The 25,948-nt window shown below is 46.6% G+C and overlaps 1 protein-coding gene across 2 annotated transcripts in view; it reads left to right on the plus strand.

Annotated features, from left to right (window-relative positions):
- Window positions 1-25,948, plus strand: part of LOC137236030 (uncharacterized) — a 73,667-nt gene that overhangs the window by 40,103 nt on the left and 7,616 nt on the right. The gene's annotated exons all lie outside the window — the stretch shown is intronic.

The following is a 25,948-nucleotide window of genomic DNA, read 5'->3' on the forward strand; positions in this document are numbered from 1 at the left end:
CTATTCACGTTAGCCTGCTTATCAAGTGATCTGTTTAAAATTTTTTTTCTCTCTAATGCATTTTATTTTTATGATTGAGTAAAAAAAAGATCTAAATGAGCTGATAACCTGATCACCAAATGATCACGAAGTTATCCAAAAAAAGTCGCGAAATTACCCCGACGATATAGCGAATGGATCCCGAAAACCATCCAGAAATGCCCCGGAAGGGTCTCCAAAAGTTCCGGAAATAGTTCCAAAAAAACCCGAAATAACAACGACATGATTCTAGACTTATTCAGAGAACCACACAGAAATGATCTCTGAAGGGTACCAAAATTATCACGAAATAGTCCCGGAAAAGTTCCGAAATGACCCTGACGGGCTCACGGACGGATCTCAAAAACCATCCAGAAAATATCCAGGAAGGGTTCCTAAATTATCCTGACATAGTCCAGAAAAAGTTCCGAAATGACCCCGAGGGGATCCACGACGGTTCGCGAAAACCATACAGAAATGATTCTGGAAGGGTTCCAAAATTATCCCGAAATAGTCTGGAAATTACCACGATGGGATCCCGCACGGATCCAGAAATGATCCCGGAAGGGTCTCAAAACTATCCCGGAAAAGTAACAAAATAATCTCGAAATTACTCCTATGGCATCACGGATGGATCCAGAAATGGCCCCTAAAGGGTCCCCAAATGATCCCGAATTTACCCCGATGGCTTCCCGTACAGATCCAGAAAACTATCCAGAAATGATGCCGTAAAGGTCCTCAAATGATTCCCCTAATAGTCCCAAAATGACCCTGACGGGATCCCGGACGGATCCCAAAAATCATCCAGAAATGATGCCGGAAGGGTCCCGAAATGATCCCTTATCAGTCGAGAAAAAGTCCCAAAAAGACGACGACGGGATCCCGGACGGATCCCGAAAACCATCTAGAAATGATGCCGGAAGGTACCCCAAATGATCCCGAAATAGTCCCGAAATGACCTCGACGGGATCCCAATCGGATCCCGAAAACCATCCAGAAACGATACCGAAAGGGTCCCCTAATGATACCGTATTAGTCTAGAAAAAGTGCCGAAATGACCCCGACAGAATCCCGAAAACCATTCAGAAATTATGCCGGAAGGGACCCCAATTGATCCCGAAAAGGTCCTGAAATGACACCGACGGGATCCCGAAAGGGTCCCCTAATGATACCGTATTAATCCCGAAAAAGTCCCGAAATGACCCCGACGGGATCCCGGATGGATCCCGAAAACCATCTACAAATGATGCCTGAAGGAACCTCAAATGATCCCAAAAAAGTCCCGAAATGACCCCGATGGGATCCAGGACGGATACCGAAAACCATCCAGAAATGATGCGGGTAGGTACTAGAGATATACGCCGCCGATAAACGCCGCCGCCGCCGCCGATTTAGGACGTTTTTCACACGCCGCCGCCGAATGTCAAAAATATCGGCGCGGCGGCGGCGGCAGTTTAAGACTGTTTAGGCCATTTATTATTAATGCCGAAAATTGGTCGGATATGGTCGAAACTGGTATCAACGGATGCGCATCGCTGCCAGTTATAAGAAACTAATTGCCAAATTTAAATCTTTCTAACTTTTCAAAAGTTATTTAAAAAAACAGGCACTTTCAATGCTAGCTTAACACGGACTTATTAAAACAAAACACTAAAAGAAGAGTTACATTATAAATTTGTATGCTCATTTTGGACATTTTTTTCAAAAAATTAATAATGAACAATCAATTCAAATAAAGTTACCCAAGGCGGATTTGTTTTCGAATTGTCCTCAAGTTGTTACCCAAAAAGGTGGTGATTTTTTTTTTAATTTTATATTGCGATTGGCTGAAAGAATAAGCGAAATCAGTGATGCCAAATCCTTTACTAGGTTCTAGGGGCATAAACACTCGTTTGAAATGATACTTACCTCATACTTAAGTTGGGGATTTATGTACGTATGAGAAGGGTTGAAAAATCACTTGGGTTTACATTCAAATATCTGTTGTTCATTTGCGAAACTATAAAATAGCGTCTGAAATGTTAATTTTGGTTTTCACACTTCATCCTTCAACACCCAAACCTCCCGCTGTTTTGACAAAGTTGGCGGCCCTATCCAAAACTAGTCCCTAGACCCAAGTTTAAATATCACCTACACGTTACGGCTCCTTTTACACATGTGAATACATAGGCACATATACTATTTACCTGGTGAGGCTTTGTCCTTCGCACGAACACTCAAAGTGGTGAAGCAAAAGCTTTCCCAAGACAGTCGAACTAATGACCGTGTGTGCTACTACCCTAACGTAGTGGACAGTGGAACTAGTCTGAAAACTGAAGCTACGCGGTCATCCATAAGGGGCTCTTATATCATAAGGCCGGAAAACAGCAGTTAACATCTTTCAAGTTAAAATCGGTCGACTTTCAAAAAAAAAATATCGTTTTGATTTAACGAAGACTATTGAAATCAATGTTGTGAACACAGACCTCTGCAAACTTTGGTCTAAATTTTAAAAATTTTATCCGGGGTCCTTGTAAAATTTTAATTATGTAGATGCGCCGAGGATTATACGATTTTCACACATTACGCAATAACATACACTTAGACTGCTTATGATTTCGAGGGCGGCATCCTTGGCCGAATAGTCACTCCCTAACGTTTCAAGGTGTTTCTCTGGTGTAGCTCGGCAGCATAACGCGACAAAAGCATCCGTTGGAAAGTCTTCGGAGCTACAACTAGAGCTTCTAGGAAAGTGACGTCGACGAAGGTATGAGTTCAAAGTCGCAGTCCTATAGGTTCTGTGCTGGCATATGGTGTGAGGGTTGGTAGGCGTGGTAGCGACTGGTGTGCGGGATTGCTACTGTTCGCCCATCGGGAATTGTAACTCTTAAAAATTATAAATAATATTAATAGACCATTAATAGCAACCGTAAGTCGCCTTTGTGCGTGACCGCCAAGGAGCCACCAATGGTTTAGAGAAATTGTATTCGCGACGATTATTGGGAGTTAACACTAGGTGAAACTACCCTTTGCACGAGATACATATACAGACAAAAATGTGCATATTTCATGTATATATATTTCTTTTCTGCAGACGCAGCAGTACCAATTCCAAAGACCGGGGATAGGCTCGAAGCCTCTCCGGAGTAGGTGAACGAGGGACAATCCCTCCGCAAGGAGCTGCGCCTGAACATTTTTGAACGGTCTTGAGGCAAAAACCACGGATCTTTCGAAATGGCTAACACGTTGATTTCCTTAAATACATACAAAACAAAACCTATCCTAAATATTATTTTTTTAAATGGAAAAATCAAGCTTTTTAAAGTAAGAACACCGGCGTACGCCGGCGCGCCGCCAACGCCGCCGGCGCCGGTATAAAATAGAACCTACGCCGCCGCCGCCGAGGAAGTGATTGGCGAAAACCTCTAGTAGGTACCCCAAATGATCCCGAAATAGTCCCGAAATGACTTCGTCCGGATCCAAGACGGATCCCGAAAACTATCCAGAAATGATGCCGGAAAGGTCGTCAAATGATCCCTTAATAGTCCCGAGATGACCCTGACGGGATCCCGAACGGATCCCGAAAACCATCCAGAAATGATGCCTAGAGGGTCCCCAAATGAACCCGTATTAGTCGAGAAAAAGTCCCGAAATGACCCCGACGGGATCTTGGACGAATCTCGAAAACCATCCAGAAATGATGCCGGAAGATACCCCAAATGATCCCCAAATAGCCCCGAAATGGCCCCGAGGGTATTCTGGACGGATCCCGAAAACCATCCCGAAATGATGCTGGAAAGTACCCAAAATGACTCCGAAAAAGTCCCGTAATGAACCCGGAAACCATCAAGAATTTATCTCTCAAAGGTGCGCAAATGATCCCGAAAATACCCCGACTGAATGCCGGACGGATCCCGAAACCCTTCCAGAAATGATGCCGGAAGGGTCTCGAAATGATCCCGGAATAGTCCCGAAAATATCCCAAAATAACCCCAATGGGATCCCGGACGGATCCTGAAAACTATACAGAAATGATCCCGGAAGAGTCTCAAAGTGATCCCAAAATAGTCCCGAAAAAGTTCCGAAATGACCCCGGCAGGCTCCCGGACGGATTCCAAAAACCATCCAGAAATGGTCCCGGAAGGGTCTCGATATGACCCTAACGGGATTACAAATAAGGTGAAGCTAACTATAAAACCATGTTAATAGGGCAGCAGGCGCGTTGGAGCGAATGAAAAGTTACAAAGAAACATACAGGTATAACTAATAAAAGCGTGCTATTAAAAAAAACAATTGAAGGAGGGCGGATGGCGGGAGGAGACGGAGAGCACCACCGATCGTTTTTCCAAAATTGTTTAGATCTCGATATGTATGAGCCAGATACCAAAAATTATTGATTTAGGAGAACATTTATATTGAGGTATAACAATTTATAGATTTTAGACCAGAGAGGGTGAGAAGGGGGAGAGGCGACGGAGGGTGTCACTGCTCATTTTGTAAACCCTCGACTTATTTGACCTATTGAGTTGTATTATTGATGAAGGTCAGTAAGGTAAAGTTATAATGTGTAAAAATTATTAAAAAGTAGTTTTTCGAAGGGGTCGTGGGACCGCCACCCCTCTTTCCATGTTCGAAAAAAATTTCGCTAGCAGACTATTGTCTGCGTCCCAAATTTCGTCAAAATCCGTGTAGCCGTTCTGGTGTGATTCAGTCACAAAGACGAAAAAATATAATAATTAAATTATAACTGTTCCTAGGGGGCGGGGTTCTCCCCCCTTTTGAAAAATATATAGCTAGTAGATCCTTCTAGACTATTGGCTATATGTGTGCCAAATTTCATCCAAATCTGTTCAACCGTTCTTGCGTGATTGAGGCACAAAATCAAACGTCTGGACATCCAAACATCCAAACATCCAAACTTTCCCATTTATAATATACTAGCCTTTACCCGCGGCCCCGTCCGCAAGGAAAATTTTAAATATATGGGCTATTCGCGTTAGCCTGCTTATTATCTGTTTAAAATTTTGTTTTCGGTCTAATGCATTTTATTTTTGTAATTGAGTAAAAAAAAGAACTAAATGAGCTGATAACCTGATAGGATCCCAAATGATCCCGAAATTATCCAGAAAAAGCTACGAAATGACGCCAACGCTATCGCGGACGGATCCCGAAAACCATCCAGAAATGCCCCGAAAGGGTCTCCAAAAGTTCCCCGAATAGTCCCAAAAAAACCCGAAATGAGAGCGACACGATTCTAGACGTATCCAGAGAACCATACATAAATGATCCCTGAAGGTGTTCCAAAATGATCCCGAAAAGGTTCCGAAATGACGCTGACGGGCTCCCGGGCGGATCTCAAAAACCATCCAGAAAATATCCAGGAAGGGTCCCTAAATTATCCCGACTAACTCCAGAAAAAGTTCCGAAATGGCTCCGAGGGGATCCACGATGGATCGCGAAAACCATACAGAAATGATTCCGGAAGGATTCCAAAATGATCCCGAGATAGTCCGGAATTGACCCAGATGGGATCCCGCACAGATCCAGAAATGATCCCGGAAGGGTGCAAAAACTATCCCGGAAAAGTAACAAAAAATACCGAAATGGCTCCTCCGGCATCCCGGACGGATCCAGAAATGATCTCGGAAGGGTCCCCAAATGATCCCAAAATGGTCCCGTAATGACCCTGATGGATCCGGCAAACCATCAAGAAATTATGCCAAAAGGGTCCCAAAATGATCCCGAAGTAATACAGAAAAAGTCACGAAACGACCCCTAGAGGATCCCCAAATGATCCCGTATTAGCCCCGAAAAGGTCCCGAAATAACCCCGACGGGATCCCGGACAAATCCCGAAAACCATCCAGAAATGATGCCGGAAGGAATCCCAAATGATTCCGTAAAAGTCCCGCATTGATTCCGACGGGATCCCGAACGGATACCGAAAATCATCCAGAAGTGATGCCGGAAAGGTCCTCAAATGATCACCTAATAGTCCCGAAATGACCCTTAAGGGGTCATGGCCGGATCCCATAAACCATCCAGAAATGATCCCGATATAGTCCCGAAGAAGTCCCGAAATGACCCTGACGGGATCTCGAACGCACCCCTAAATGACCCTGACTGGATCCCGGACAGATCCCGAAATCCATCCAGAAATGATCTTGGGAGGGACCCCAAATGATCCCGAAAAAGTCCCGCAATGATTCCGAGGGTATCCTGATCGGATACCGAAAATCATCCAGAAGTGATGCCGGAAAGGTCCTCAAATGATCACCTAATAGCAAAATGACCCTGACGGCATCCCGGACGGATCCCGACAACTATCTAGAAATGATGCCGAAAGGGCCCGCAAATGATCCCGTATTAGTCGAGAAAAAGTCCCGAAATGAACGCGACGGGATGCCGGACGAATCCCAAAAACCATCCAGAAATGATGCCGGAAGGGACACCAAATGATCCCGGAAAAGTCCCGCAATAATTCCGACGGGATCCTGAGCGGATACCGAAAACCATCCAGAAGTGATGCCGAAAAGGTCCTCAAATGATCACCTAATAGTCCCAAAATGACCCTGACGGCATCCCGGACAGATTCCGAAATCCATCCAGAAATGATCTTGGGAGGGTCCCAAAATTATCCCGAAATAGTCTGGGAAAAGTCCAGAAATTACCCTGACGGATCCCGGACGAATCCTGAAAATCAATCTTAAATGATGCCGAAAGTCCCGAAATGACCCTGATGGGACCCGGAAAGGATCCCGAAAACTAACCAGAAATGATGCCGGAAAGGTCCTCAAATGATCTCCCAATAGTTCCGAAAAGACCCTGACGGGATCCCGAACGGATCCCGACAACTATCCAGAAATGATACCGAAAGGGCCCGCAAATGATCCCGTATTAGTCGAGAAAAAGTCCCGAAATGACCCCGAAGGGATGCCGGACGAATCCCAAAAACCATCCAGAAATGATGTCGGAAGGGACCCCAATGATCCCGAAAAAGTCCCGCAATTATTCCGACGGGAATCTGAACGGATACCGAAAACCATCCAGAAGTGATGCCGGAACGGTCCTCAAATGCTCAACTAATAGTCCCAAAATGACCCTGAGGGCATCCCGGACAAATCCCGAAATCCATCCAGAAATGATCTTGGGAAGGTCCCAAAATGATCCCGAAATAGTCTCGGAAAAGTCCAGAAATTACCCTGACAGGTTCCCGGACGAATCCTGAAAGCCATCCTTAAATGATACCGAAAAAGCACCGAAATGACCCTGACGGGATCCCGAAAGGATTCCAAAAACAATCCAGAAATGATGCCGGAAAGGTCCTCAAATGATCCCCTAATAGTTCCGAAATGACCGTGACGGGATCCCGAACGGATCCCGACAACTATCCAGAAATTATGCCGGAAGGGTCCGCAAATGATCCCGTATTAGTCGAGAAAAAGTCCCGAAATGACCCCGACGGGATCCCGGACGAATCCCAAAAACCATCCAGAAATGATGCCGGTAGGTATCCCAAATGATCCCGAAATAATCCCGAAATGACCTCGTCGGCATCCCGGACGGATACCGAAAATTATCCAGAAATGATGCCGGAAAGGTCCACAAATGATCCCCTAATAGTCCCGAAATTACACTGATGGGATCCCGGACGGATCCCGAAAACCATCCAGAAATGATGCCGGAAGAGCCCCCAAATGATCCCGAAAAAGTCCCCAAATGACCCCGACGATATCCCGGACGGATACCGAAAACCATCCAGAAATGATGCCGGAAGAGCCCCCAAATTATCCCGAAAAAGTCCCCAAATGACCCCGACGAGATCCCGCACGGATCCCGAAAACCATCCAGAAATGATGCCGGAAGAGCCCCAAATGATCCCGAAAAAGTCCCCAAATGACCCCGACATACTCCAGAAAAGGTTCCGAAATGGCTCCGAGGGAATCAACGACGGATCGCGAAAACCATACAGAAATGATTCCGGAAGGATCCCAAAATGATCCCGAAATAGTCCGGAAATGACCCAGATGGGATCCCGCACAGATCCAGAAATGATCCCGGAAAAGTAACAAAAAATCCCGAAATGGCTCCTACGGCATCCCGGACGGATCCAGAAATGATCTCGGAAGGGTCCCCAAATGATCCCAAAATGGTCCCGAAATGACCCTGATGGATCCGGCAAACCATCAAGAAATTATGCCGGAAGGGTCCCCAAATGATCCCGAAATAAAACAGAAAAAGTCACGAAACGACCCCTAGAGGATACCCAAATGATCCCGTATTAGCCCCGAAAAAGTCCCAAAATGACCCTGACGGGATCCCGAAAGGATTCCGAAAACAATACAGAAATGATGCCGGAAAGGTCCTCAAATGATCCCCTAATAGTCCCGAAATGGCCGTGACGGGATCCCGACAACTATCCAGAAATGATGCCGAAAGGGTCCGCAAATGATCCCGTATTAGTCGAAAAAAAAGTCCCGAAAGGACCACGACGGGATCCCGGACGAATCCCAAAAACCATCCAGAAATGATGCCGGTAGGGTTCCCAAATGATCCCGTATTAGTCGCGAAAAAGTCCCGAAATGACCCCGACGGGATCCCGGACGGATCCCGAAAACCATCCAGAAATGATGCCGAAAGGGTTCCCAAATGATCCCGTATTAGTCGCGAAAAAGTCCCGAAATGACCCCGACGGGATCCCGGACGGATCCCGAAAACTATCCAGAAATGATGCCGGATGAGCCCCAAAATGATCCCGAAAATCCCGAAAATCATGAAGAAATTATCCTGGAAGGGTCCCAAAATTACCCCGAAATAACTCCGACGGGATCCCGGACAGATCCCGAAAATCATCCAGAACTGAGCTCTGAAACGTCCGCAAATAATCCAGAAATAGTCCGGAAAAAGTCCCGAAAAAACTCCGTCGGGATCCCAGACAGATCCCGAAAATCACCCAGAAATTATGCCGGAGGGGTCCCAAAATGATTCCGAAATAGTCCCGAAATGACCTTGAGGGGATCCCAGACCGATACCGAAAACCATCCAGAATTGATCTCTAAAGGGTCCGCAATTTATCCCAGATAAAGTTGCGAAAAAACTACGAAGGGATCCCGAACAGATCCCGAAAATCATAGAGAAATTATCCCGGAAGGGTCCCAAAATGATCCCGAAATAGTCCCGAAAAGGCGCGAAATAGCCCTGACGGGATCCCGGACGGATCCCGAAAACCACCCAGAAATGATCTTTAAGGGCAACTGACCCCGAAATAGTCGTGAAAGTCCCGAAATTACCCCGACGGGATCCCGAAAACCATCCAGAAATTATCCCTGAAGGATCCCCAAATGATCCAAGAACAGTCTCGAAATTCCCTGACATTTTCCCGAAAAAGTAAAAAAATAAACCCGACGGGATCTCGGACGGATCCCGAAAACGATCCAGAAATGATGCCGGAAGGGTACCCAGATGATCCCGAAATAGTCCCGAAATGATCCCGGACGGATCCCGAAAACCAACCAGAAATGAGGCCGGTAGGTACCCCAAATGGTCCCGATATGACCCCGTCGGGATCCCGAACGGATCCCTAAAACTATCCAGAAATGATGCCGAAAAGGTCACCAAATAACCCCCTAATAGTCCCGAAATTACGCCGACGGAATCCCGGACGGATCCGGAAACTATCCAGAAATGATGCCAGAGGAGACCCCAAATGATCCCGCAAAAGTCCCAAAATGACGCCGACGGGATCCCGGACGGATCCCGTAAACCATTCAGAAATAATGCCGAAAGGTTCCCCAAATGATCCTGTATTAGTCGAGAAAAAGTTCCGAAATGACCCCGACGGGATCCCGGATGGATCCCGAAAACCATCTAGAAATGATGCCGGAAGGTACCCCAAATGATGCCGTAATAGTCCCGAAATGACATCGACGGGATCCCGGACGGATCCCGAAAACCATCCAGAAATGATGCCGGAAGAGACCCCAAATGATCCCGCAAAAGTCCCAAAATGACCCCGACAGGATCCCGGACGGATCCCGAAAACCATCCAGAAATGATGCCGGAATGGACCCCAAATGGTCCCGAAATGATACCGACGGGATCCCGGACGGATCCCGAAAACCATCCAGAAATGATGCCGGAAGAGACCCCAAATAATCCCGCAAAAGTCCCAAAATGACCCCGACAGGATCCCGGACGGATCCCGAAAACCATCCAGAAATGATGCCGGAATGGACCCCAAATGGTCCCGAAATGACACCGACGGGATCCCGGACGGATCCCGTAAACCATCCAGAAATGATGCCGGAAGATACCCCTAATGATCCCGAAATAGCCCCGAAATGGTCCCGACGGGATCCCGGACGGATCCCTAAAACCATCCAGGAATGATTACGGAAAGGACCCAAACTGACCCCGAAAAAGTCCCGTAATTATCCCGGAAACCATCAAGAATTTATCTCTCGAAGGTACGCAAATGATCCCGAAAGTACCCCGACGGGATCCCGGACGGATCCCGAAAACCATCCAGAAATGATGCCGGAAGGGTCCCCAAAAGATCGCGAAATAGTCCCGAGATGATTCCGGAATAGTCCCGAAAATGTCCCAAAATAACCCCGACGGGATCCCGGACGGATCCCGAAAACTATACAGAAATGATCCCGGAAGGGTCCCAAAATGATCCCGAAATAGTCCCGAAAAAGTCCCGAAATTACCCCGGCGTAATCCCGGACCGATCCCGAAAACCATCCAGAAATGATCCCGGAGGGTCTCGATATGACCCTTACGGGATTACAAATAAGGTGAAGCTAATTATAAAACCATGTTAATAAGGCAGTAGGCGCATTGGAGCGAATAAAAAGTTACATAGAAACATACAGGTAAAGCTAATAAAAGCGTGCTAATAAAAACAATTGATGGAGGGCGGATGGCGGGAGTAGAGGAGAGGACCACTGATCGTTCCTCCAAAATTGTCTAGATCTCGTTCTGTATGTACCAGATACCAAAAACTATTGATTTAGGAGAAAATTTATATTGAGTTATAACAATTTATAGATTTTACACCAGAGGGGGAGATAAAGGGGGGGCGGGCGGAGGGTGTCACTGCTTACTTTGAAAGCCCTCGACTTATTTGACCCCTTGGGTCTGTGATATTGGCCAGTATACGTAAAGTTATAATGTGTAAAAATTATTGAAAAATAATTTCTCGAAGGGGTCGTGGGACCCCCACCCCTCTTTCCATGTTCGAAAAAAATTTCGCTAGTAGACTACTGTCTGTGTCCCAAATTTCATCAAAATCCGTGTAGCCATTCTGGCGTGATTCAGTCGCAAAGACGAAAAAATATAATAATTAAATTATAACTGTTCCTAGGGGGCGAGTACCACGCCCCTTTTCAAAAATATATAGTTAGTAGATCCTTCTAGACTATTGGCTATATGTGTGCAAAATTTCATCCAAATCGGTCCAGCCGTTCTTGCGTGATTGAGTCACAAAGACAAACGTCTGAACAAACATCCAAACATCTTCACATCCAAACTTTGCCATTTATAATATACTAGCCTTTACCCGCGGCCCCGTCCGCAAGGAGAAAATGAAATATGTGGGCTATTCACGTTAGCCTGCTTATAAAGTTATCTGTTTAAAATTTTTTTTCTGTCTAATGCATTTTATTTTTGTAATTGAGTAAAAAAAAGAACTTTATGAGCTGATAACCTGATAGGATCCCAAAATGATAACGAAATTATCCAGAAAAAGCCACGAAATGACCCCGACGCTATCGCGGACGGATCCCGAAAACCATCCAGAAAAGCCGCGGAAGTGTTTCCAAAAGTTCCCGAAGTAGTCCCAAAAAAAACCCGAAATGACAACGACACGATTCTAGACTTATCCAGATAACCACACAGAAATGATGCCTGAAGGGTACCAAATTGATCCCGAAATAGTCCCGAAAAAGTTCCGAAATTACCCTGACGGTCTCCCGGACGGATCTCAGAAACCATCCAGAAAATATCCAGGAAGGGTCCCTAAATTATCCCGACTAACTCCAGAAAAAGTTCCGAAATGGCTCCGAGGGGATCCACGATGGATCGCGAAAACCATACAGAAATGATTCCGGAAGGATTCCAAAATGATCCCGAAATAGTCCGGAATTGACCCAGATGGGATCCCGCACAGATCCAGAAATGATCCCGGAAGGGTGCAAAAACTATCCCGGAAAAGTAACAAAAAATCCCGAAATGGCTCCTACGGCATCCCGGACGGATCCAGAAATGATCTCGGAAGGGTCCCCAAATGATCCCAAAATGGTCCCGAAATGACCCTGATGGATCCGGCAAACCATCAAGAAATTATGCCGAAAGGGTCCCAAAATGATCCCGAAATAATACAGAAAAAGTCACGAAACGACCCCTAGAGGATCCCCAAATGATCCCGTATTAGCCCCGAAAAGGTCCCGAAATAACCCCGACGGGATCCCGGACAAATCCCGAAAACCATCCAGAAATGATGCCGGAAGGAATCCCAAATGATTCCGTAAAAGTCCCGCATTGATTCCGACGGGATCCCGAACGGATACCGAAAATCATCCAGAAGTGACGCCGGAAAGGTCCTCAAATGATCACCTAATAGTCCCGAAATGACCCTTAAGGGGTCATGGACGGATCCCATAAACCATCCAGAAATGATCCCGATATATTCCCGAAGAAGTCCCGAAATGACCCTGACGGGATCTCGAACGCACCCCTAAATGACCCTGACGGGATCCCGGACAGATCCCGAAATCCATCCAGAAATGATCTTGGGAAGGTCCCAAAATTACCCCGAAATAGTCTCGGAAAAGTTCAGAAATTACCCTGACGGGTTCCCGGACGAATCCTGAAAGCCATCTCTAAATGATCCCGAAAAAGTCCCGAAATGACCCTGACTGGACCCCGAAAGAATCCCGAAAACTATCCAGAAATGATGCCGGAAATGTCCTCAAATGATCACCTAATAGTTCCGAAAAGACCCTGACGTGATCCCGAACGGATCACGACAACTATCTAGAAATGATGCCGAAAGGGCCCGCAAATGATCCCGTATTAGTCGAGAAAAAGTCCCGAAATGAACCCGACGGGATGCCGGACGAATCCCAAAAACCAGCCAGAAATGATGCCGGAAGGGACACCAAATGATCCCGAAAAAGTCCCGCAATAATTCCGACGGGATCCTGAGCGGATACCGAAAACCATCCAGAAGTGATGCCGAAAAGGTCCTCAAATGATCACCTAATAGTCCCAAAATGACCCTGACGGCATCCCGGACAGATCCCGAAATCCATCCAGAAATGATCTTGGGAGGGTCCCAAAGTTATCCCGAAATAGTCTGGGAAAAGTCCAGAAATTACCCTGACGGATACCGGACGAATCCTGAAAACCAATCTTAAATGATGCCGAAAAAGTCCCGAAATGACCCTGAAGGGACCCGGAAAGGATCCCGAAAACTAACCAGAAATAATGCCGGAAAGGTCCTCAAATGATCTCCCAATAGTTCCGAAAAGACCCTGACGGGATCCCGAACGGATCCCGACAACTATCCAGAAATGATACCGAAAGGGCCCGCAAATGATCCCGTATTAGTCGAGAAAAAGTCCCGAAATGACCCGGACGGGATGCCGGACGAATCCCAAAAACCATCCAGAAATGATTTTGGAAGGGACCCCAATGATCCCGAAAAAGTCCCGCAATTATTCCGACGGGAATCTGAACGGATACCGAAAACCATCCAGAAGTGATGCCGGAACGGTCCTCAAATGCTCACCTAATAGTCCCAAAATGACCCTGAGGGCATCCCGGACAAATCCCGAAATCCATCCAGAAATGATCTTGGGAAGGTCCCAAAATGATCCCGAAATAGTCTCGGAAAAGTCCAGAAATTACCCTGACGGGTTCCCGGACGAATCCTGAAAGCCATCCTTAAATGATCCCGAAAAAGCCCCGAAATGACCCTGGCGGGATCCCGAAAGGATTCCAAAAACTATCCAGAAATGATGCCGGAAAGGTCCTCAAATGATCCCCTAATAGTTCCGAAATGACCGTGACGGGATCCCGAACGGATCCCGACAACTATCCAGAAATTATGCCGAAAGGGTCCGCAAATGATCCCGTATTAGTCGAGAAAAAGTCCCGAAATGACCCCGACGGGATCCAGGACGAATCCCAAAAACCATCCAGAAATGATGCCGGTAGGTATCCCAAATGATCCCGAAATAATCCCGAAATGACCTCGTCGGCATCCCGGACGGATACCGAAAATTATCCAGAAATGATGCCGGAAAGGTCCACAAATGATCCCCTAATAGTCCCGAAATTACCCTGATGGGATCCCGGACGGATCCCGAAAACCATCTAGAAATGATGCCGGAAGAGCCCCCAAATGATCCCGAAAAAGTCCCCAAATGACCCCGACGATATCCCGGACGGATCCCGAAAACCATCCAGAAATGATGCCGGAAGAGCCCCCAAATGATCCCGAAAAAGTCCCCAAATGACCCCGACGAGATCCCGCACGGATCCCGAAAACCATCCAGAAATGATGCCGGAAGAGCCCCAAATGATCCCGAAAAAGTCCCCAAATGACCCCGACATACTCAAGAAAAGGTTCCGAAATGGCTCCGAGGGAATCAACGACGGATCGCGAAAACCATACAGAAATGATTCCGGAAGGATCCCAAAATGATCCCGAAATAGTCCGGAAATGACCCAGATGGGATCCCGCACAGATCCAGAAATGATCCCGGAAGGGTCCAAAAGCTATCCCGGAAAAGTAACAAAAAATCCCGAAATGGCTCCTACGGCATCCCGGACGGATCCAGAAATGATCTCGGAAGGGTCCCCAAATGATCCCAAAATGGTCCCGAAATGACCCTGATGGATCCGGCAAACCATCAAGAAATTATGCCGGAAGGGTCCCCAAATGATCCCGAAATAAAACAGAAAAAGTCACGAAACGACCCCTAGAGGATCCCCAAATGATCCCGTATTAGCCCCAAAAAAGTCCCAAAATGACCCTGACGGGATCCCGAAAGGATTCCGAAAACAATACAGAAATGATGCCGGAAAGGTCCTCAAATGATCCCCTAATAGTCCCGAAATGACCGTGACGGGATCCCGACAACTATCCAGAAATGATGCCGAAAGGGTCCGCAAATGATCCCGTATTAGTCGAAAAAAGTCCCGAAAGGACCACGACGGGATCCCGGACGAATCCCAAAAACCATCCAGAAATGATGCCGGTAGGTATCCCAAATGATCCCGAAATAGTCCCGAAATGACCTCGTCGGCATCCCGGACGGATCCCGAAAATTATCCAGAAATGATGCCGGAAAGGTTCCCAAATGATCCCCTAATAGTCCCGAAATTACCCTAATGGGATCCCGGACGGATCCCGAAAACCATCCAGAAATGATGCCGAAAGGGTTCCCAAATGATCCCGTATTAGTCGCGAAAAAGTCCCGAAATGACCCCGACGGGATCCCGGACGGATCCCGAAAACCATCCAGAAATGATGCCGGATGAGCCCCAAAATGATCCCGAAAAAGTCCCCAAATGACCCCGACGAGATCCCGGACGGATCCCGAAAACCATCCAGAAATGATGCCGGAAGAGCCCCCAAATAATCCCGAAAAAGTCCCCAAATGACCCCGACGATATCCCGGACGGATCCCGAAAACCATCCAGAAATAATGCCGGAAGAGCCCTCAAATGATCCCGAAAAAGTCCCCATATGACCCCGACGAGATCCCGCACGGATCCCGAAAACCATCCAGAAATGATGCCTGAAGGGTCCCCAAATGATCGCGAAATAGTCCCGAAATGATTCCGGAATAGTCCCGAAAATGTTCCAAAATAACCCCGACGGGATCCCGGACGGATCCCGTAAACTATACAGAAATGATCCCGGAAGGGTCCCAAAATGATCCCGAAATAGTCCCGAAAAAGTCCCGAAATTACCCCGGCGTAATCCCGGACCGATCCCGAAAACCATCCAGAAATGATCCCGGAAGGGTCTCGATATGACCCTTACGGGATTACAAATAAGGTGAAGCTAATTATAAAACCATGTTAATAAGGCAGCAGGCGCATTGGAGCGAATAAAAAGTTAGATAGAAACATACAGGTAAAGCTAATAAAAGCGTGCTAATAAAAACAATTGATGGAGGGCGGATGGCGGGAGTAGAGGAGAGGACCACTGATCGTTCCTCCAAAATTGTCTAGATCTCGTTCTGTATGTACCAGATACCAAAAACTATTGATTTAGGAGAAAATTTAGATTGAGTTATAACAATTTATGGATTTTACACCAGAGGGAGAGATAAAGGGGGGCGGGCGGAGGGTGTCACTGCTTACTTTGTAAGCCCTCGACTTATTTGACCCCTTGAGTCTGTGATATTGGTGAAGGCCAGTATACGTAAAGTTATAATGTGTAAAAATTATGAAAAATAATTTCTCGAAGGGTCGTGGGACCCCTACCCCTCTTTCCATGTTCGAAAAAAATTTCGCTAGTAGACTACTGTCTGTGTCCCAAATTTCATCAAAATCCGTGTAGCCATTCTGGCGTGATTCAGTAGCAAAGACGAAAAAATAAAATAATTAAATTATAACTGTTCCTAGGGGGCGGGGACCACGCCCCTTTTGAAAAATATATAGCTAGTAGATCCTTCTAGACTATTGGCTATATGTGTGCAAAATTTCATCCAAATCGGTCCAGCCGTTTTTGCGTTATTGAGTCACAAAGACAAACGTCTGGACAAACATCCAAACATCCAAACATCCAAACATCTAAACATCCAAACATCCAAACATCTTAACATCCAAACTTTCCCATTTATAATATATATTAGATACTAGCCTTTACCCGCGGCCTCATCCGCAAGAAAAAATGAAATATATGTGCTATTCACGTTAGCCTGCTTATCAAATTAATAAGTAAAAAAAGAACTAAATGAGAAGATAAGCTGGAAGGCACGCTTTCATGAATAGTACAATACAGTTTTTTCGAATAAAAAAAAATACATTTTGTTTTTAAATTAAATTAACTGATATGAGAGGGGTGAAAGAATTACTACTCATAGAACAAAGGAGTGAAACTACAATTAGCTAAAACCAAAGAGAATTTTTTAGATGAAAATAGTTTGCATTTTCGGGTATTTAGTTGGTTAAAATATTACAAAAAGTGTTTTTATTTATTGTTATAAGAGGTCGTTACAGGATTCATTTAAAATACTCAAAATTAGAACGAAAAAGCTGTGTTAGTTTGAAGATAAAACATACCGAATTTTAACTGCGAATAATTAGCAGCAAATCCACGGCCATAAAAGCTCATAATTTAAAAAGGCATGTGTGCTGAGCTACCGGATGCGAAGAGACCTAAAATGATCCCGGAAGGGTCCAAAGATGATACTAAAATTCCCGGACAGATCCCGAAAATCATCCAGAAATTAACCAGGAGGGGTCCCAAAATGATTCCGAAATAGTCCCGAAAAGTCGCGAAATAACCCTGATGGGATCCCGAACGGATACCGAAACCCATCCAGAAATGCTGCCGAAAGGGTTCCCATATGATCCCGTAATAATACAGAAAAAGTCACGAAATGACCCCTAAAGGGTCCCCAAACGATCCCGAAATAGTCCCGAAATTACCCTGATGGTGTACAGATCCCGAAATCCATCCAGAAATGATGCCGGAAGGGTCGCTAAACGATCCCGTATTAGTCCCGAAAAAGTCCCGAAATGACCCCAACGGGTTCCCAAAGGGATCCCGAAAACCATTCAAAAATGATACCGAAAGGCTCCCAGAATGATCCCATATTAGTCCCAAAAAAATACAGGAATGGCCCCGAAGGGATTCCTAACGGATCCCGAAAACCATCCAGAAATTATACCGGAAGGGACACCAAATGATCCCGTAAAAGTCACGAAATGGGACCTACAGGATCCCGGATGGATCCCGAAAACCATACAGAAATGATGCCGGAAAGGTCCTCAAATCATCCCCTTATAGTCCCGGAAAGACCCTGACGGGATCCCGGACGAGTCCCGAAAACTATCCAGAAATGATGCCGAAAGGGTCCCCAAATGAGCCCGTATCAGTCGAGAAAAAGTCCCGAAGCGACCCCGACGGGATCCCAAAAACTATCTAGAGATGATGCCGAAAGGTACCCCAAAATGATTTCGAAATAGTCCCGAAATTACCCCGACGGGATCCCGAACGGATCGCGAAAACTATCCAGAAATGATGCCGGAAAGGTCCCCAAATTATCCCCTAATAGTCCCGAAATGACCCTGACGGGATCCCAGTCGGATCCCGAAAACCATCCAGAAATTATGCCGAAATGGTCCCTAAATTATCCCGTATTATTCGAGAAAAAGTCCCGAAATTACCCGACGGGATAACGGACGGATCCCGAAAATAATGTATAAATGATGCCGGAAGGTGCACCAAATGTCCCGAAATGACCGCGACGGTATCCCGAAAACCATCCAGAAATGATGCCGGAAGAGCCCCCAAATGATCCCGAAAAAGACCCCAAATGACCCCGACGAGATCCCGGACGGATCCCGAAAACCATCCAGAAATGATGCCGGAAGAGCCCCAAATGATCCCGAAAAAGACCCCAAATGACCCCGACGAGATCGCGGACGGATTCCGAAAACCATCCAGAAATGATGCCGGAAGAGCCCCCAAATGATCCCGAAAAAGTCCCCAAATGACCTCGACGAGATCCCGGAAGGATTCCGAAAACCATCCAGAAATGATGCCGGAAGAGCCCCCAAATGATCCCGAAAAAGTCCCCAAACGACCCCGACGAGGTCCCGGACGGATCCCGAAAACCATCCAGAAATGATGCCGGAAGAGCCCCCAAATGATCCCGAAAAAGTCCCCAAATGACCCCGACGAGATCCCGGACGGATTCCGAAACCCATCCAGAAATGATGCCGGAAGAGCCCCCAAATGATCCCGAAAAAGTCCCCAAACGACCCCGACGAGATCCCGGACGGATCCCGAAAACCATCCAGAAATGATGCCGAATGATCCCGTATTAGTCGCGAAAAAGTCCTGAAATGACCCCGACGGGATGCCGGACGAATCCCGAGGACCATCCAGAAATGATGCCGGAAGGTATCCCAAATGATCCCCTAATAGTCCCGAAATTACCCTGATGGGATCCCTGACGGATCCCGAAAACCATCCAGAAATGATGCCGAAAGGGTTCCCAAATGATCCCGTATTAGTCGCGAAAAAGTCCCGAAATGACCCCGACGGGATGCCGGACGAATCCCGAGGACCATCCAGAAATGATGCCTAAAGGGACCCAAAATAACCCCGAAAAAGTCCCGTAATGATCCCGGAAACCATCAAGAATTTATCTCTCGAAGGTACGCAAATGATCCCGAAAGTACCCCGACGAGATCCCGGACGGATCCCGAAAACCATCCAGAAATGATGCCGGAAGGGTCCCCAAATGATCGCGAAATAGTCCCGAAATGATTCCGGAATAGTCCCGAAAATGTCCCAAAATAACCCCGACGGGATCCCGAACGGATCCCGAAAACTATACAGAAATGATCCCGGAAGGGTCCCAAAATGATCCCGAAATAGTACCGAAAAAGTCCCGGAATTACCCCGGCGTAATCCCGGACCGATCCCGAAAACCATCCAGAAATGATCCCGGAAGGGTCTCGATATGACCCTTACGGGATTTCAAATAAGGTGAAGCTAATTATAAAACCATGTTAATAAGGCAGCAGGCGCATTGGAGCGAATAAATAGTTACATAGAAATATACAGGTAAAGCTAATAAAAGCGTGCTAATAAAAACAATTGATGGAGGGCGGGTGGCGGGATTAGAGGAGAGGACCACTGATCGTTCCTCCAAAATTGTCTAGATCTCGTTCTGTATGTACCAGATACCAAAAACTATTGATTTAGGAGAAAATTTATATTGAGTTATAACAATTTATAGATTTTACACCAGAGGGGGAGATAAAGGGGGGCGGGCGGAGGGTGTCACTGCTTACTTTGTAAGCCCTCGACTTATTTGACCCCTTGAGTCTGTGATATTGATGAAGGCCAGTATACGTAAAGTTATAATGTGTAAAAATTATTGAAAAATAATTTCTCGAAGGGGTCGTGGGACCCCACCCCTCTTTCCATGTTCGAAAAAAATTTCGCTAGTAAACTGCTGTCTGTGTCCCAAATTTCATCAAAATCCGTGTAGCCATTCCGGCGTGATTCAGTCGCAAAAACGAAAAAATATAATAATTAAATTATAACTGTTCCTAGGGGGCGGCGACCATGCCCCTTTTGAAAAATATATAGCTAGTAGATCCTTCTAGACTATTGGCTATATGTGTGCAAAATTTCATCCAAATCGGTCCAGCCGTTCTTGCGTGATTGAGTCACAAAGACAAACGTCTGGACAAACATCCAAACATCCAAACATCCAAACATCCAAACATCTTCACATCCAAACTTTGCCATTTATAATATATACTAGCCTTTACCCGCGGCCCCGTCCGCAAGGAAAATTTTAAATATATGGGCTATTCGCGTTAGCCTGCTTATTATCTGTTTAAAATTTTGTTTTCTGTCTAATGCATTTTATTTTTGTAATTGAGTAAAAAAAAGAACTAAATGAGCTGATAACCTGATAGGATCCCAAATGATCCCGAAATTATCCAGAAAAAGCTACGAAATTACCCCAACGCTATCGCGGACGGATCCCGAAAACCATCCAGAAATGCCCCGAAAGGGTCTCCAAAAGTTCCCCGAATAGTCCCAAAAAAACCCGAAATGAGAGCGACACGATTCTAGACGTATCCAGAGAACCACACAGAAATGATCCCTGAAGGTGTTCCAAAATGATCCCGAAAAGGTTCCGAAATGACCCTGACGGGCTCCCGGGCGGATCTCAAAAACCATCCAGAAAATATCCAGGAAGGGTCCCTAAATTATCCCGACTAACTCCAGAAAAAGTTTCGAAATGGCTCCGAGGGGATCCACGATGGATCGCGAAAACCATACAGAAATGATTCCGGAAGGATTCCAAAACGATCCCGAAATAGTCCGGAATTGACCCAGATGGGATCCCGCACAGATCCAGAAATGATCCCGGAAGGGTGCAAAAACTATCCCGGAAAAGTAACAAAAAATCCCGAAATGGCTCTTACGGCATCCCGGACGGATCCAGATATGATCTCGGAAGGGTCCCCAAATGATCCCAAAATGGTCCCGAAATTACCCTGATGGATCCGGCAAACCATCAAGAAATTATGCCGAAAGGGTCCCAAAATGATCCCGAAATAATGCAGAAAAAGTCACGAAACGACCCCTAGAGGATCCCCAAATGATCCCGTATTAGCCCCGAAAAGGTCCCGAAATAACCCCGACAGGATCCCGGACAAATCCCGAAAACCATCCAGAAATGATGCCGGAAGGAATCCCAAATGATTCCGTAAAAGTCCCGCATTGATTCCGACGGGATCCCGAACGGATACCGAAAATCATCCAGAAGTGATGCCGGAAAGGTCCTCAAATGATCACCTAATAGTCCCGAAATGACCCTTAAGGGGTCATGGACGGATCCCATAAACCATCCAGAAATGATCCCAATATAGTCCCGAAATGACCCTGACGGGATCTCGAACGCACCCCTAAATGACCCTGACGGGATCCCGGACAGATCCCGAAATCCATCCAGAAATGATCTTGGGAGGGACCCCAAATGATCCCGAAAAAGTCCCGCAATGATTCTGAGGGGATCCTGATCGGATACCGAAAACCATCCAGAAGCGATGCCGGAAAGGAGTCTCAAATGATCACCTAATACCAAAATGACCCTGACGGCATCCCGGACTGATCCCAAAATCCATCCAGAAATGATCTTGGGAAGGTCCCAAAATTATCCCGAAATAGTCTCGGAAAAGTTCAGAAATTACCCTGACGGGTTCCCGGACGAATCCTGAAAGCCATCTCTAAATGATCCCGAAAAAGTCCCGAAATGGCCCTGACTGGACCCCGAAAGGATCCCGAAAACTATCCAGAAATGATGGCGGAAATGTCCTCAAATGATCACCTAATAGTTCCGAAAAGACCCTGACGGGATCCCGAACGGATCCCGACAACTATCTAGAAATGATGCCGAAAGGGCCCGCAAATGATCCCGTATTAGTCGAGAAAAAGTCCCGAAATGAACCCGACGGGATGCCGGACGAATCCCAAAAACCATCCAGAAATGATGCCGGAAGGGACACCAAATGATCCCGAAAAAGTCCCGCAATAATTCCGACGGGATCCTGAGCGGATACCGAAAACCATCCAGAAGTGATGCCGAAAAGGTCCTCAAATGATCACCTAATAGTCCCAAAATGACCCTGACGGCATCCCGGACAGATCCCGAAATCCATCCAGAAATGATCTTGGGAGGGTCCCAAAATTATCCCGAAATAGTCTGGGAAAAGTCCAGAAATTACCCTGACGGATCCCGGACGAATCCTGAAAACCAATCTTAAATGATGCCGAAAAAGTCCCGAAATGACCCTGATGGGACCCGGAAAGGATCCCGAAAACTAACCAGAAATGATGCCGGAAAGGTCCTCAAATGATCTCGCAATAGTTCCGAAAAGACCCTGACGGGATCCCGAACGGATCCCGACAACTATCCAGAAATGATACCGAAAGGGCCCGCAAATGATCCCGTATTAGTCGAGAAAAAGTCCCGAAATGACCCCGACGGGATGCCGGACGAATCCCGAAAACCATCCAGAAATGATGTCGGAAGGGACCCCAATGATCCCGAAAAAGTCCCGCAATTATTCCGACGGGAATCTGAATGGATACCGAAAACCATCCAGAAGTGATGCCGGAACGGTCCTCAAATGCTCACCTAATAGTCCCAAAATGACCCTGAGGGCATCCCGGACAAATCCCGAAATCCATCCAGAAATGATCTTGGGAAGGTCCCAAAATGATCCCGAAATAGTCTCGGAAAAGTCCAGAAATTACCCTGACGGGTTCCCGGACGAATCCTGAAAGCCATCCTTAAATGATCCCGAAAAAGCCCCGAAATGACCCTGACGGGATCCCGAAATGATTCCAAAAACTATCCAGAAATGATGCCGGAAAGGTCCTCAAATGATCCCCTAATAGTTCCGAAATGACCGTGACGGGATCCCGAACGGATCCCGACAACTATCCAGAAATTATGCCGAAAGGGTCCGCAAATGATCCCGTATTAGTCGAGAAAAAGTCCCGAAATGACCCCGACGGGATCCCGGACGAATCCCAAAAACCATCCAGAAATGATGCCGGTAGGTATCCCAAATGATCCCGAAATAATCCCGAAATGACCTCGTCGGCATCCCGGACTGATACCGAAAATTATCCAGAAATGATGCCGGAAAGGTCCACAAATGACCCCCTAATAGTCCCGAAATTACCCTGATGGGATCCTGGACGGATCCCGAAAACCATCCAGAAATGATGCCGGAAGAGCCCCCAAATGATCCCGAAAAAGTCCCCAAATGACCCCGACGAGATCCCGCACGGATCCCGAAAATCATCCAGAAATGATGCCGGAAGAGCCCCAAATGATCCCGAAAAAGTCCCCAAATGACCCCGACATACTCCAGAAAAGGTTCCGAAATGGCTCCGAGGGAATCAACGACGGATCGCGAAAACCATACAGAAATGATTCCGGAAGGATCCCAAAATGATCCCGAAATAGTCCGGAAATGACCCAGATGGGATCCCGCACAGATCCAGAAATGATCCCGGAAGGGTCCAAAAACTATCCCGGAAAAGTAACAAAAAATCCCGAAATGGATCCTACGGCATCCCGGACGGATCCAGAAATGATCTCGGAAGGGTCCCCAAATGATCCCAAAATGGTCCCGAAATGACCCTGATGGATCCGGCAAACCATCAAGAGATTATGCCGGAAGGGTCCCCAAATGATCCCGAAATAAAACAGAAAAGTCACGAAACGACCCCTAGAGGATCACCAAATGATCCCGTATTAGCCCCGAAAAAGTCCCAAAATGACCCTGACGGGATCCCGAAAGGATTCCGAAAACAATACAGAAATGATGCCGGAAAGGTCCTCAAATGATCCCTTAATAGTCCCGAAATGACCGTGACGGGATCCCGACAACTATCCATAAATGATGCCGAAAGGGTCCGCAAATGATCCCGTATTAGTCGAAAAAAAGTCCCGAAAGGACCGCGACGGGATCCCGGACGAATCCCAAAAACCATCCAGAAATGATGCCGGTAGGTACCCCAAATTATCCCGAAATAGTCCCGAATTGACCTCGTCGGCATCCCGGACGGATCCCGAAAATTATCCAGAAATGATGCCGGAAAGGTTCCCAAATGATCCCCTAATAGTCCCGAAATTACCCTAATGGGATCCCGGACGGATCCCGAAAACCATCCAGAAATGATGCCGAAAGGGTTCCCAAATGATCCCGTATTAGCCGCGAAAAAGTCCCGAAATGACCCCGACGGGATCCCGGACGTATCCCGAAAACCATCCAGAAATGATGCCGAAAGGGTTCCCAAATGATCCCGTATTAGTCGCGAAAAAGTCCCGAAATGACCCCGACGGGATCCCGGACGGATCCCGAAAACCATCCAGAAATGATGCCGGATGAGCCCCAAAATGATCCCGAAAAAGTCCCCAAATGACCCCGACGAGATCCCGGACGGATCCCGAAAACCATCCAGAAATGATGCCGGAAGAGCCCCCAAATGATCCCGAAAAAGTCCCCAAATGACCCCGACGATATCCCGGACGGATCCCGAAAACCATCCAGAAATGATGCCGGAAGAGCCCCCAAATGATCCCGAAAAAGTCCCCATATGACCCCGACGACATCCCGCACGGATCCCGAAAACCATCCAGAAATGATGCCGGAAGGGTCCCCAAATGATCGCGAAATAGTCCCGAAATGATTCCGGAATAGTCCCGAAAATGTTCCAAAATAACCCCGACGGGATCCCGGACGGATCCCGTAAACTATACAGAAATGATCCCGGAAGGGTCCCAAAATGATCCCGAAAAAGTCCCGAAATTACCCCGGCGTAATCCCGGACCGATCCCGAAAACCATCCAGAAATGATCCCGGAAGGGTCTCGATAGGACCCTTACGGGATTACAAATAAGGTGAAGCTAATTATAAAACCATGTTAATAAGGCAGCAGGCGTATTGGAGCGAATAAAAAGTTAGATAGAAACATACAGGTAAAGCTAATAAAAGCGTGCTAATAAAAACAATTGATGGAGGGCGGATGGCGGGAGTAGAGGAGAGGACCACTGATCGTTCCTCCAAAATTGTCTAGATATCGTTCTGTATGTACCAGATACCAAAAACTATTGATTTAGGAGAAAATTTAGATTGAGTTATAACAATTTATGGATTTTACACCAGAGGGGGTGATAAAGGGGGGCGGGCGGAGGGTGTCACTGCTTACTTTGTAAGCCCTCGACTTATTTGGCCCCTTGAGTCTGTGATATTGGTGAAGGCCAGTATACGTAAAGTTATAATGTGTAAAAATTATGAAAAATAATTTCTCGAAGGGGTCGTGGGACCCCCACCCCTCTTTCCATGTTCGAAAAAAATTTCGCTAGTAGACTACTGTCTGTGTCCCAAATTTCATCAAAATCCGTGTAGCCATTCTGGCGTGATTCAGTCGCAAAGACGAAAAAATATAATAATTAAATTATAACTGTTCCTAGGGGGCGGGGACCACGGCCCTTTTGAAAAATATATAGCTAGTAGATCCTTCTAGACTATTGGCTATATGTGTGCAAAATTTCATCCAAATCGGTCCAGCCGTTCTTGCGTTATTGAGTCACAAAGACAAACGTCTGGACAAACATCCAAACATCCAAACATCCAAACATCCAAACATC

This window comes from Eurosta solidaginis, unplaced genomic scaffold, assembly GCF_040869045.1.
Source record: "Eurosta solidaginis isolate ZX-2024a unplaced genomic scaffold, ASM4086904v1 ctg00001092.1, whole genome shotgun sequence".
NCBI classification, from domain to species: Eukaryota; Metazoa; Arthropoda; class Insecta; order Diptera; family Tephritidae; genus Eurosta; species Eurosta solidaginis.